Genomic DNA, 12,899 nt, shown 5'->3' with positions numbered 1-12,899 from the left:
TCAAATTGGTTGTATTGATTTGTTATGATGTAGCAACAGATTTCTGAATTTATTCTATTTCTGTTGTAAAGTCTACTTGATTAGTACTTCAAACACTGGAGAAATACTTGAGAAGTGGCCACACAAGCATCATGTATGTGGTTTTTCTTGCTGATGCATTGTACTGTCTGTGAACCTATCTAACTTTTCAATTCATCTTCCCTGCCACTCATTTTGCACGTTCATTTTGTTTCGTATTGCTCCTTAGTATTACTTATAGATACTTAACCTTGGTAACAGCGTGATTTCTTACTTCTAGATATTTAATCTTGCTGACAGCACAATTTCCTAACTCAGGCCATTTTACAAGTGCCATTTTTACCTTTTTACAAAAACAGTGGAGGACAACCATTTTTTGGTACAAATAATACTACTGTTGCTCAGAATATTCGCCCCCTAACATTTTGCATGTGTTCTAACCATTTTTCTTGTCCGATGTTGGTAACTCAAAAACAAGATTTTGGAAGGTTTAACAACTTTTCTTGCGATAATAAAAATAACTCAAAATATTTTCGGTTTGATATAAGGTAACAAAAAGAAGTTGTAATGTGATGAGACATTAATTTGATGTTTTCCTTTGACAAATAATCAATTGCTTTATGCACAGTATGGGCCGATGTTGTCATGATGAATAGGGATTTAACATTTTTGGTAATTTTTCTTGATGTTCGTATGTAAATTGTGGCATACTAATTGTGTTATGATTCAGCATTAACTGCTATTTGATGATTCCAACATGTCTGTATAATCAAAGAAACAGCTGATCTTAATCTTGGAAGTGCTTCAATAAAGGACCACTTCAGTTAGTTTTGGTTCACCTTGAAACAGCTGATTGCTGCTTAGTTTCTGACTCATATGAAAATCTGTAAGTTTCACCTCCTGTTACAATGATGTATGTGGATTTCAATTTTCCAGAAATGAATTTTTTTTTTATTATTTTCTTACACCAGTTAACACGGGCCTGTTTCTGAGCATGTATGGCACAATTGGTAAGGAATCTCTTTCATAACTAAGTCTCCATGCTAAATCAAATCCAAATTCGTCTCCTCTACACCTTAAGATACCTCCATCTCCCAGTAAGTCACATTCCAGTCCTCTTTTTAGTATTCAGATTCCCCTTCCAGCCGAAGTATCTATACGGAAAAAAGATTAGATATTTGTGCTTCATACTACAGCCAGGGTGACAGCTTGCTCATACATGCAGAGCACTGCTGCTGCAGCAGCTGCAGCAGCAGCAGCAGCAGCAGCAGCAGGAATGTCATATAGACCCAACTATGACATGAGTGTGTCTATAAAAACTGTGGTCCACATTTGTCTGGCAGTTCTCGCTATTCTCTGAATTCTTCGAAATGCTCTGATGTTAGTAGAGTGATTGAGCTTGCTTGTGTTTACATTTCTCGATTTGGATTGCTCGATGGACTGTTTGAACATGCTTATGATGACTTTTGCTATGTTCTGGACTTTGCTTCTGTCCAAACATTAGCTTCGTGCCATCATTGACCGCAGTAACCACCTGTGTCAGTGCCAGCATGAGTATAAACTGTGTTCTACATACATGGTACAGAAAACTCTTCTATCATGTTGCACACAGCATCAGTGGTTTTTGGAACAACTGATTTTCTATATGTTAAATGTTTACATGATGTGGAATATGTTTTGTAGTTTTGAAATAAGTTTCAACATCCAAGTTAGTAATTTCCTCATTCATAAACAATTTCCACTTCTGGAATTCCCACTACTGAACATCTATTTTACAAGAACTTGCATACTGGTCACAACAACTGCTTTAAAATAATATCATAATTGCTTTTGTCTAATACTGGCCCTTATGTAGAATTTTCACAATACCTCACAATCATAGTATTATTACAATTAATGCTATATCACAAAAGATTTGTATACATAATTTAACATGTGACATCAAGACAAGAGAAGAGGCAGTGTAGCAGAAATGGTTACCAATGTGATAATAAAAAGTAAAAAAATAAAATAAAAAGATTTATATATTCAGGAAACTAGATAAAAAAGTCATTAGTATCACATCTTAATGAGGAATTCAAAAAATTCAGCTCTAGGCAGAAGGATGTAGAGTTACTGTGGATGAAGTTCAGAAGAATAGTTAATGAAGCGCTGCATACATACACTCGTACTGTAAATGCAGTGGCAACATAGTCCAGACACTTGCAGGAGATCAGGCATGGACAAATAGTATATGGGAGAAGTCAGGTGGCACTGTAGCTGATGTGTAGTGTGCATTTGAGGAGTATTGATTTGGAAGTGGTGTTGCTGTGTGGTGCTGAGGTGAAAACATTTGTGGTTTAAAATCAAGGTTGCCTGTAGCAAATATGCATCAGAACATTATATAGGCTTACGTGAAGCCTATGCTGAGAACGCATTGCTGTATAGGGTGGTTCAAGACATTTTGTTTGTTAGAACGAGAGTACAGAATAGCACTGGACAGGTCGGCTATACTTTCCTCAAGATCAGATTGACATCATGAGCAGTCTCATTTACATAGACCATCCATGAACTGTCTGGGAATTACCCACAGAAGTTGGTTTCAGTCATCATACAGTGTGGCACATGCTGGCAAAATGTCTTATCATGAGGAAAACTGCATCCTGTTGGGTTCCACATCGACTCACCAATGTACAGAAATGGCACCGGTATGCTTTGACTGGCATCCACCTGGACAGATACCACAGCGAAAGAGATGTACTTCTGTAGTGTATTGCCACCAGTGATGAGATGTGGGCACAAACGACGAGCCTGAATTAAAGCATCAATTAAATGAATGGTTTTATTCAGGTTCGCCACATCCTCAGAAATTTTGATGGGAAGCCATTTGGGTGAAGCTTATGCTGATTGTTGCATATGACTACCAGGGTGTTGTTCTTATGCCTACTGGGCCAAAGGGACAAACCATCAACACTGATTACTACTGCCAACCAGTGGAACATCATCTGCATGCAGCTGTGTGGCGCAAATGTCCATGTTAATTCATGTTGCATGATAATGCACGTTGTTCATGTTACAAACATCAAGAAGCTATTATTGCAATAGTGGCATTGCGAGGTCTTGAAAAACCCTCTATACTCAATAGACATGAGTCCTTCGAATTTGCAGGGGAGTGCACTGAAGGAATGTAATACAATGGTATGTTTTAGTTTATTACATACTGCATTTTACCAATGTTGCCATTACTGTATTTTCAGCTCTTATAGAACATTCGTAGAGTTCAAAATTGGTGAGTTTGGTTCTATTCATATATCACTCATTCCTTGTAAAAGGCAGAGATCTGAAAATGAATGAATCATTTATGGCAGAGTTATTTGGTGGTATGTTAAGGGTTAGTTTTGTAAAGAATTACAGTTTTTAAGTGACCCTTAGGCAACAATATCCAGTTGCTTGCTGTTTATAAACTTCTGTGAACTACACTTCAGAGACCATTACTGATAGTAATTTATGGAGCTTGTTATGAAGGTGGATCTCACAACTGGGTTGTTGAGTTATACATTTCTACCCAGCATTTTCTTGAGTTGTAAGTGTACGTATTTCTATTTCTAATATTACTCTACTTATTTATGTAGTTCTGTAGAGACATTTTTAAATGTCACTTAGTATGTGTGTCTTCTTCACTATCTGTCTCTTTATCACTGTATGATGTTACATTTTATACATGATCGCTACTGTCATTCAGTGTTGTGGTTATATTTGGTCTGGGTATGGGGTCTGCAAGGCCTCTCTCTTGCATATTCTTGAGATAGTGTCTGCTGTTCTGTCTAGATCTGCCCATTTGTCTGGATTAGTGTCTGCTGTTCTGTGTAGATCTGCCCATTTGTCTGGATTCCTGAGGGAGTTCTGTGTCATCCTTTGTTGTCTGGTCTTTGTGTGCAGTGCATTGTAGTTTTACGTGTTTAGGGCAGCAAATTTTCTCCCATGTGCGTTCTTGGGTGTTCATCTGATAAAGGTGTGTTTGATCTGGACCATGCAGAGTTAGGAAATGTATTATTTCATATCTTGGGGTAGCATGTTTTATTCTTAATCTTTCCCTCTTATTTGGGAAGAAATCGGACATTCTGTGTCCCTTTCCGCATGTGTCCAACTCCCTTGGCCATGTATTCACCTGTCACCTTTTGAGATGGCCTTTATCTGTGATTGCTATTATTTTGTCCATGAAGCCCATCTTCATCTAATATGTTGCAGCGTTATAACTAATGGCGATGTCAATTGGAAAGACATCCAAGCCTACACATAGGGCTTCCGGAGAAGTAGTTCTAAAGGTGGGGATAACCATACGAGCACAGCAGTTCTGTTTGCCATCAGGCGGAGTTTGTGTGTCCCATGTTCTTGCTGAAGAGCATATAATGGATAAATGTTGCAGAGTGGTAGATTTTTATTTGTGAAAGTGGAAGTCTGTAATTCGTAGTATTTATTCTTGCCAGTTTTTGCAGCAGATTTTCAGCCTTGTCTGCTGTAGCTCGTGTGTGGATCTTGAAGGAGAGTTCTTAATCAATTGTTAATTCCCAGGTATATTGTTGTTCTGTTTTTGCACTTTGTTTCTGTTTCGAATTTTTGCTGATTCATTTCTAATGAGTCTTCCTATTTCTGGAGAAATCATGTTTATTTTGTATACACCAATTATTCGTGTTGTAGTATATCACCGGTTTTCTCCTCGCACCTTGTGCTTTGGAGTTTGCTGACACTACTACCACATTTGTGCCCTTCAGGTGCAGTAACAGTACGCAAAGGAGGAACTAGACAGGTTGAGGAGGGTGAAGGGTGTTGGAGAATGGGAACTGGTAGTTGGCAAGAAGACAGCTAGGAAGAGGAGGTATTCAGGCAGTTTTACTTCGCGTATATGCAACTGTCAGAGTTGAGTGGAGAGGAGCCTCTTGTAGCTGTAGGAAACATGCAGCAGTCCTCAGCAGTTAGGAGTCCTAAGTTGGCTGCAAAGTCTAACAGAAAGAGAAAGTTCTGTGTTAAGTAGTTCACATGGTAGAAGTGTGGGCCAGCAGGTGCAGGAAGTATTTGGGAGTGAGTACCAGGTCACCAGCATTGTGAAGACTAGAGCAGGGTTGGCTCAGGTGACTGACAGCACATACGGGAGTTATGCAGAAATTTTACAGAGGACGACCAGGTAGTGATAGTGGGTGGAGTAGGGAATAGTCTTGACTGGGATGGGGAATATGATGTAGGTTTGTGACCTGGTAAAGATAGCTACTCAAACTGATGGCACTGATGTGCATTTTGTGCAACTGTTTCAGCATAATGGTCAGCCTCATCTTAATGTGGCTGTTTGGCGCATTAACATGGTGCTGGAGAAGGCACTGATGGCAGAGGGCAGGCATGGGTCACATTGCAGTGGTGTCTATCAGTTTCATTAGGCATGGCCTGCACCTCAATAGCTATGGGAAGAGGAGGCTGACAAAGCTTATAGGTGACGGAGTAGTGGCGGGGGGGATCACTCACGGAAAAATTCCTGTCGTAGTTGGTGTTAGAGCTGCACCTTTTTAACTTGAAGTCAGCTGATAGGTATATCTGCTTAAAGGAAGTCCCTCTAACTAAGAAATCACCTTCAGAGGACATTGTGTTTCAAAGTAGAGAAGGAATTAGCATATTTCATAAAAATATGAGGTATAAGAGATGAACTGTAGATTAAAACTGAAGAAACTGCAAAAAGATGGGAATTTAAGGAGATGGGACCTGGATAAACTGACTAAACCAGAGGTTGTACAGAGTTTCAGAGAGAGCGTAAGGGAACAAATGGCAGGAATGGGGGAAAGAAATACAGTAGAAGAAGAATGGGTAGCTTTGAGGAATGAAGTAGTGAAGGCAGCAGAGGATCAAGTAGGTAAAAAGACGAGAGCTGGTAGGAATCCTTAGGTAACAGAAGAAATATTGAATTTAATTGATGAAAGGATAAAATATAAAAATGCACTCAATGAAGCAGGCAAAAAGGAATACAAACGTCTTTAAAATGAGATCAACAGGAAGAGCAAAATGGCTAAGCAGGAATGGCTAGAGGATAAATGTAAGGATGTAGAGGCTTATCTCACTAGGGGTAAGATAGATACTGCCTACAGGAAAAGTAAAGAGACCTTTGGAGAAAAGAGAACCACTTGTATGAATATCAAGAGCTCAGATGGAAACCGAGTTCTAAGCAAAGAAGGGAAAGCAGAAAGGTGGAAGAGGTATATAGAGGGTCTTTACAAGGGCGATGTACTTGAGGGCAATATTATGGAAATGGAAGAGGATGTAGATGAAGATGAAATGGGAGATATGATACTGCGTGAAGAGTTTGACAGAGCACTGAAAGACCTGAGTCGAAACAAGGCCCCGGGAGTAGACAATATTCCATTGGAACTACTGACGGCCTTGGGAGAGCCAGTCCTGACAAAACTCTACCATCTGGTGAGCAAGATGTATGAGACAGGCAAAATACCCTCAGACTTCAAGAAAAATATAATAATTCCAATCCCAAAGAAAGCAGGTGTTGACAGATGTGAAAATTACCGAATTATCAGTCATGGCTGCAAAATACTAACGCGAATTCTTTACAGACGAATGGAAAAACTAGTAGAAGCCGACCTTGGGAAAGATCAGTTTGGATTCCGTAGAAATATTGGAACACATGAGGCAATTCTGACCCTACGGCTTATCTTATAAGCTAGATTAAGGAAAGGCAAACCTACGTTTCTAGCATTTGTAGACTTAGAGAAAGCTTTTGACAATGTTGACTGGAATACTCTCTTTCAAATTCTGAAGGTAGCAGGGGTAAAATATAGGGAGCGAAAGGCTATTTACAATTTGTATAGAAACCAAATGGCGGTTACAAGAGCTGAGGGGCATGAAAGGGAAGCAGTGGTTGGGAAGGGAGTGAGACAGGGTTGTAGCCTCTCCCCGATGTTATTGAATCTGTATATTGAGCAAGCAGTGAAGGAAACAAAAGAAAAATTAGGAGTAGGTATTAAAATCCATGAAGAAGAAATAAAAACTTTGAGGTTCACCAATGACATTGTAATTCTGTCTGAGACAGCAAAGGACTTGGAAGAGCAGTTGAACGGAATGGACAGTGTCTTGAGAGGAGGGTATAAGATGAACATCAACAAAAGCAAAACGAGGATAATGGAATGTAGTCGAATTAAGTCAGGTGATGCTGAGGGAATTGGATTAGGAAATGAGACACTTAAAGTAGTAAAGGAGTTTCGCTATTTGGGGAGCAAATTAACTGAAGACGGTCGAAGTAGAGAGGATATTAAATGTAGACTGGCAATGGCAAGGAAAGCGTTTCTGAAGAAGAGAAATTTTTTAACATTGAGTATAGATTTAAGTGTGAGGAAGTCGTTTCTGAAAGTATTTGTATGGAGTGTAGCCATGTATGGAAGTGAAACATGGACGATAAATAGTTTAGACAAGAGAATAGAAGCTTTCGAAATGTGGTGCTATAGAAGAATGCTGAAGATTAGATGGGTAGATCACATAACGAATGAGGCGGTGTTGAAAAGGATTGGGGAGAAGAGAAGTTTGTGGAACAACTTGACTAGAAGAAGGGATTGCTTGGTAGGACATGTTCTGAGGCATCAAGGGATCACCAATTTAGTATTGGAGGGCAGCGTGGAGGGTAAAAATCGTAGAGGGAGACCAAGAGATAAATACACTAAGCAGATTCAGAAGGATATAGGTTGCAGTAGGTACTGGGAGATGAAGACGCTTGTGCAGGATAGAGTAGCATGGAGAGCTGCATCAAGCCAGTCTCAGGACTGAAGACGACAACAACAACAACAACAACAACAACAACATAAGAGATGAAGTTAGTGAACTGCTTATAGATGCTGACTGTGAAGATATTGATATATAGGGACACCACTTAAAAAATATGACAGTTCAGAGGCTTTCTTTACCAGGATACAGATTAGCTGGCTGTTTTTTAGGAGTTCCTTGCAGCGTGGCCATGGACGCAAAAAACAATATTCCATTTGAGTCCATGGCACTGCACTGAACAGATATTTGAAAGTTGTGCAGGGGCAGTTGCATTTAATGAAACTTCTAATTTTTGTTGTTTATAGGTCCCCTAACTCTGACTTCACAGCATTTCTGCTCCAGCTACAGAGGGTTTGTGATTCACTTTATAGAAAGTACCAGACATTAGTTAAATGTGGTGACTTCATTATTACTTTTGTATGTTATTGTGCAAGAAAAAAGATGTTGGTAGATCTCCTAAATCCATATGATCTGATGCAGACTGTGTTTTTTTCCAGCTAGGGTGCAGGGGAACAGTTGCACATTCATAGACAATATTTTTATTCATTCTTCATTACTAGATGTGCATTCTGTTAGTAAAAGGGTAAACAAATGTCACATATAATTACAAACTATGTAGGCAAGTTAATCCAACGACAATGGAGAGTTTTTTTTAAAAACCTGTCAAGCAACAAGAGTGGCAGGATGTTTATAGTGCCGATACAATAGATGACCAATATAATGCTTTCCTTAACATATTTCTCATGCTCTTTGAGAGTTGTTTTCCATTCGAACCTTCGAAACAGGGTACTAGCAGTAAAAGGCAGCCTGAGCGGCTGACAAGTGGGATAAGGATATCGTGTAGAACAAAGTGGGAATTATATCAAAATGTTAGAAGTAGTCACAGTCAAGCCACAGTTGCCGATTACAAACAGTATTGTAAGGTGGTTAAAAATTTTATTAGGAAGACAGAGTATGTGGTGTGCAAATAGAATAGCTAATTCACAGGATAAAATTAAAACCATACAGTCAGTTGTGAAGGAAGTATCTGGTCAGCAGCACAAGGTCAATGGTATAAAGTCAGTTCATAGTAAAAATATTTCCATTACTGATAAATCAGATATATGTACAGTATTTAACAATCATTTTCTGAGCATTGCTGGTGAATTAAATAAAAATTTAGTTTCTACAGGGAATCATATCTCTCTCTTGGAAAATGCCTTTCTGAGATATTTCTGAAAAATTCCTCTGTGATATTGATAAGGGTGAGATTGAGTCAACAATTACATCACTGAAGACTAAAGACTCTCACGGATATGATGGAGTGCCTAGCAGAATATTAAAGTACTGTGATGTACATGTTAGCCCTGTACTTAGCCATATTTGTAATTTTTCCTTTAGGAATGGTCAGTTTCCCGAACAATTAAAGTACTCAGTAGTAAAGTCCCCTTATAAAATGGGAGAAAAGGATAATGTAGACAATTTTAGACCTATTTCTATGCCAGCAGTGTTTGCTAAATTTACTGAAAAGGCTGTGTATGTAAGGATAATAAATCAATTTATATCACATAATTTAGTATCAAATGTACAGTTCAGCTTTAGAAGTCGTTTAACAACTGAAAACACTATATTCTCTTTTCTCTGTGAGGAACTGGATGGGTTAAGCAAAAGGTTTCAAATGCTATGCATATTTTTTGATTTAACTAAGGTGTTTGATTGTGTTGATCACAAAATATTGCTCCAGAAGTTGGAACATTACGGAATATGGGGAGTAGCTCACCATTGGTTCACCTCTTACTTTAAAAGCAGACAGCAAAAGGTCATTATTCACAGTTTTGAGAATGGCTGTGGGGTTGGGTCAGAGCCAAATGGGGGGGGGGGGAGGGGGATGATCAGTGTTGGGGTCACTCCTGTTCCTTATTTATGTAAGTGATATGCCCTATAGTATTATGGGTAATATTTCTGTTTGCTGATGACACTAGATTGGTAGTAAAGGATGTGTGCAACATTGGCTCGGTTTCAAACAGTGTAATTCATGACACAGGTTCATGACTTGCAGAAAATAAACTACTGATAAATCACAGTAAGACTTAAGTTTTAGTTTCTAACACCCAGTTCAACAAAACCCGATATTTCAATTTTGCAGAATGGGCTTATGATTAGTGAAACTGAACAGTTCAAATTTCTAAGTGTTCAGATAGATAGTAACCTGTCATGGAAAGCCTACGTTCAGGATCTTGTTCAAAGACTTAATGCTGCCATTTTTACTATTTGAATGGTATCTGAAGTAAGTCATTGTTCAACACGAAAATTAGTCTACTTCGCTTGTGTCATATGGCATTATATTTTGGGGTAACTCTTCCCTTTCTAAAAGGATATGTTTGGCTCAGAAACGGGTGGTTCGGGCAGTAAGTGGTGTAAGTTCGTGAACCTCTTGTTGACCCCTGTTCACTAGTCTAGGTATTTTGACATTGGCCTCTCAATATACATATTCTTTACTGTCATTTCTTGTTAACAATATCAGATTATTCCCAAGAATAAGCAGCTTTCACTCAGTTAATACTCGGCAGAAATCCAACCTGCAATTGGATCGGACTTCCTTAACTCTTGTGCAGAAAGGTGTGCAGCATACTGCTGTATCCATTTTCAATAAGCTACCACTAGAATTAAAGAATCTAAGCACTAATCCTCATGCTTTCAAATTGAAACTGAAGAATTTCCTCATGGGTCACACCTATTTTGTTGCGGAGTTCCTTGAAAAATTAAGCTGATTCTTGTGTTATATTGTTGATTGCGTTTACTGAAACTTATGGCTTGACTTTTTTTGGGTTCATAAACATTTTATTTTTATCTGTTATAACTTTTATGTTGTAATTTCACGTACTGACACGTTCCGTGACCTTGGAGATTTGCTCCTCAATTTGGTCCTACGGAACTAATAATAAATAAGCAGGTCATTGACATATATGGTGATTCTGTCACCACAGTCAAGGTTCTCCACAAGATGTAATAGACGTTCTACTGTTAGGTCCCAGAAGATGGGCCCGCACATGGATCCTTGTGGGCATGCCTTAGTGAGACTTATGACCATTCCCCGGTTACCTGCTAGGCACTCAGCAACCCTGTCCCTACAGTAATCCTGGAGGCTGGTACCTGCAGCTCCCTAAGATGTGAAACTCTGCAGGCCATCAGAGGCTGGCAAGTGTGCCTGCAATGTCTATCATTATGGTTGTACATATTTCCGATCTGTTTTCTATTATGCAGAGTGCTTGGTTCATGGTGTCATCATTTGGTCTGCCCCCCTCCTCTCTGAAATCCATATTAATTCAAGCTAAGTCCCACTAGCTGCCTGTGTGACTGTAGTCTGTCACACAGAAGGCTTTCTTTGACCTTCAAGATTGTGCGTTCAGTAAGCAGATTGCTAGGTAGGATTGCGGATAGGTTGGGTTTTTATGCGCAGCTTTCTTGAGGATTACAGTATTAGCAGGTATTCTCCCCAGTGCAGGGTCTTCTTTTGTGTCTCCATTGGGAAAGGGGTAATGAGCACTGCCATCTGTTATGCCATTGGAGCCAGGGGCTTTTTTCCTCTTTAATTGCTCAGACACTTCCTGTTGCATAAAAGGGCACGTGATGTTTCACTTTTGTAGCCAATTACTAGTTCTGTTTTTAGGTTGGTGTGTATCTGTAGATCTGTGTTTTCATCATCAGGTAGAAGATTTGCAGTAAATACTCTGGGGAGCATCTCCAACTGGGCATTCGCATGCCTTCAAGCTGTTGAGGGCGATACACAGTCACTGTAAAAAAAAAACTTCTAAAGAACCAAACCAAACAAAACCAAAGTGTGAGTCTATAGATAGACAGATGCTGAATAAAACATATTTGGCTTTGAGAGCAATGTGTGCAGCATTCAGCGACTTCTGGAGTAGAATCTTGCAAAAGATTTCTCACAAACCTGAAAGAAATTTGTGGTCTGGAGTAGAATCTTGCAAAAGATTTCTCACAAACCCAAAAGAAATTTGTGGTTTATGTAACATCTGTTACTGGCACTGAAGCTAGTGGCCAGATGCTTAAGCATTATACATGATTGAAAAATGAGAGTAGCAAAGCTAAAGCAGGAAAATGCTGGACATAATTTTCAAGTGTCCCTTAGAAAGGAAGCTCCAGGAATGCTGACCCAGTGTAATTATCCCATCAATGCAAAAATGTGTGCTATAAATATTAGTTGCAATTGTATTGAGAAACAGATGGAATTACTGTTGGGTTCTGCACAGTATTTTGTAAATGAAGTAGCCTCTGTCTTAACAGCATATACCACAGATCCCTCTAGTAAGAAATTTTGCCCACGTCACACTTGGTCTACAAGGAGGACACCACAAATGACCCATAAAAATTAATAGTGACCTACAGATGACACAGTTAACTATAATGCACTGCCTGAAAAAAAGCTTAACCAATATTCAATCAGATGTTGATAATCTTGTTAAGTGGTGCAGAGTGGCAAATTCCTTCACGATAAATGTCAATTATCCTGTAAAAGTGTACTTACAAGGTTCCAAGTATCAGTATGAAGTGAGGAATATAAGCTATTACAGACCCGTACATACTTATATTTCTTCGATAGGGCCCATGAAGACATGATTAGATTAATTACAGTGCATACAGAGGCATTTAAGCAGTCTTTTATCCTTTGCTCTGCATGTGATTGTAATAGGAAAAACTGTAACAAGTAATACAATGGAAATTACCCATTCTCATGCTGTTCAGAGTATGGATGTAGACATAGGACTTAACCATTCCCCAAACAGTTGTACCAGTAAAGAGCTTTGGAGTATGTTACTTTTCAGACACACACAGTATATATAGTTTGTACCTGCAATATTGTTGTTTTAGTGATACATATTTTGCACTACATTTATATAGCTCATGTAATTGGATAGGTAAAAACTCTAATAACACCAAATGGTGGTAAGAGAACACACATACAAACGGTATTACAGTGTGCAAGCTTTCGGAACCAGTGGCTCCTCCTTTTGCCGCAGCTTGGGGAGTAGGTTTTTTTTATCTGTCAAATTACATTATATTTTCAAGAATTGATTATTTTGTTGATTTATATAGCT

The 12,899-nt window shown here is 38.9% G+C and overlaps 1 protein-coding gene across 4 annotated transcripts in view; it reads left to right on the top strand.

Moving 5' to 3' along the window:
• The window catches only part of LOC126457210 (mitochondrial import inner membrane translocase subunit Tim21), a 47,860-nt gene that overhangs the window by 34,391 nt on the left and 570 nt on the right, over positions 1-12,899 (top strand). The gene's annotated exons all lie outside the window — the stretch shown is intronic.

This window comes from Schistocerca serialis, chromosome 2 (assembly GCF_023864345.2).
Source record: "Schistocerca serialis cubense isolate TAMUIC-IGC-003099 chromosome 2, iqSchSeri2.2, whole genome shotgun sequence".
Classification (NCBI taxonomy): domain Eukaryota; kingdom Metazoa; phylum Arthropoda; class Insecta; order Orthoptera; family Acrididae; genus Schistocerca; species Schistocerca serialis.
Note: the sequence above shows the minus strand (reverse complement) of the source record. Positions and strands in the feature narration are given on the sequence as shown.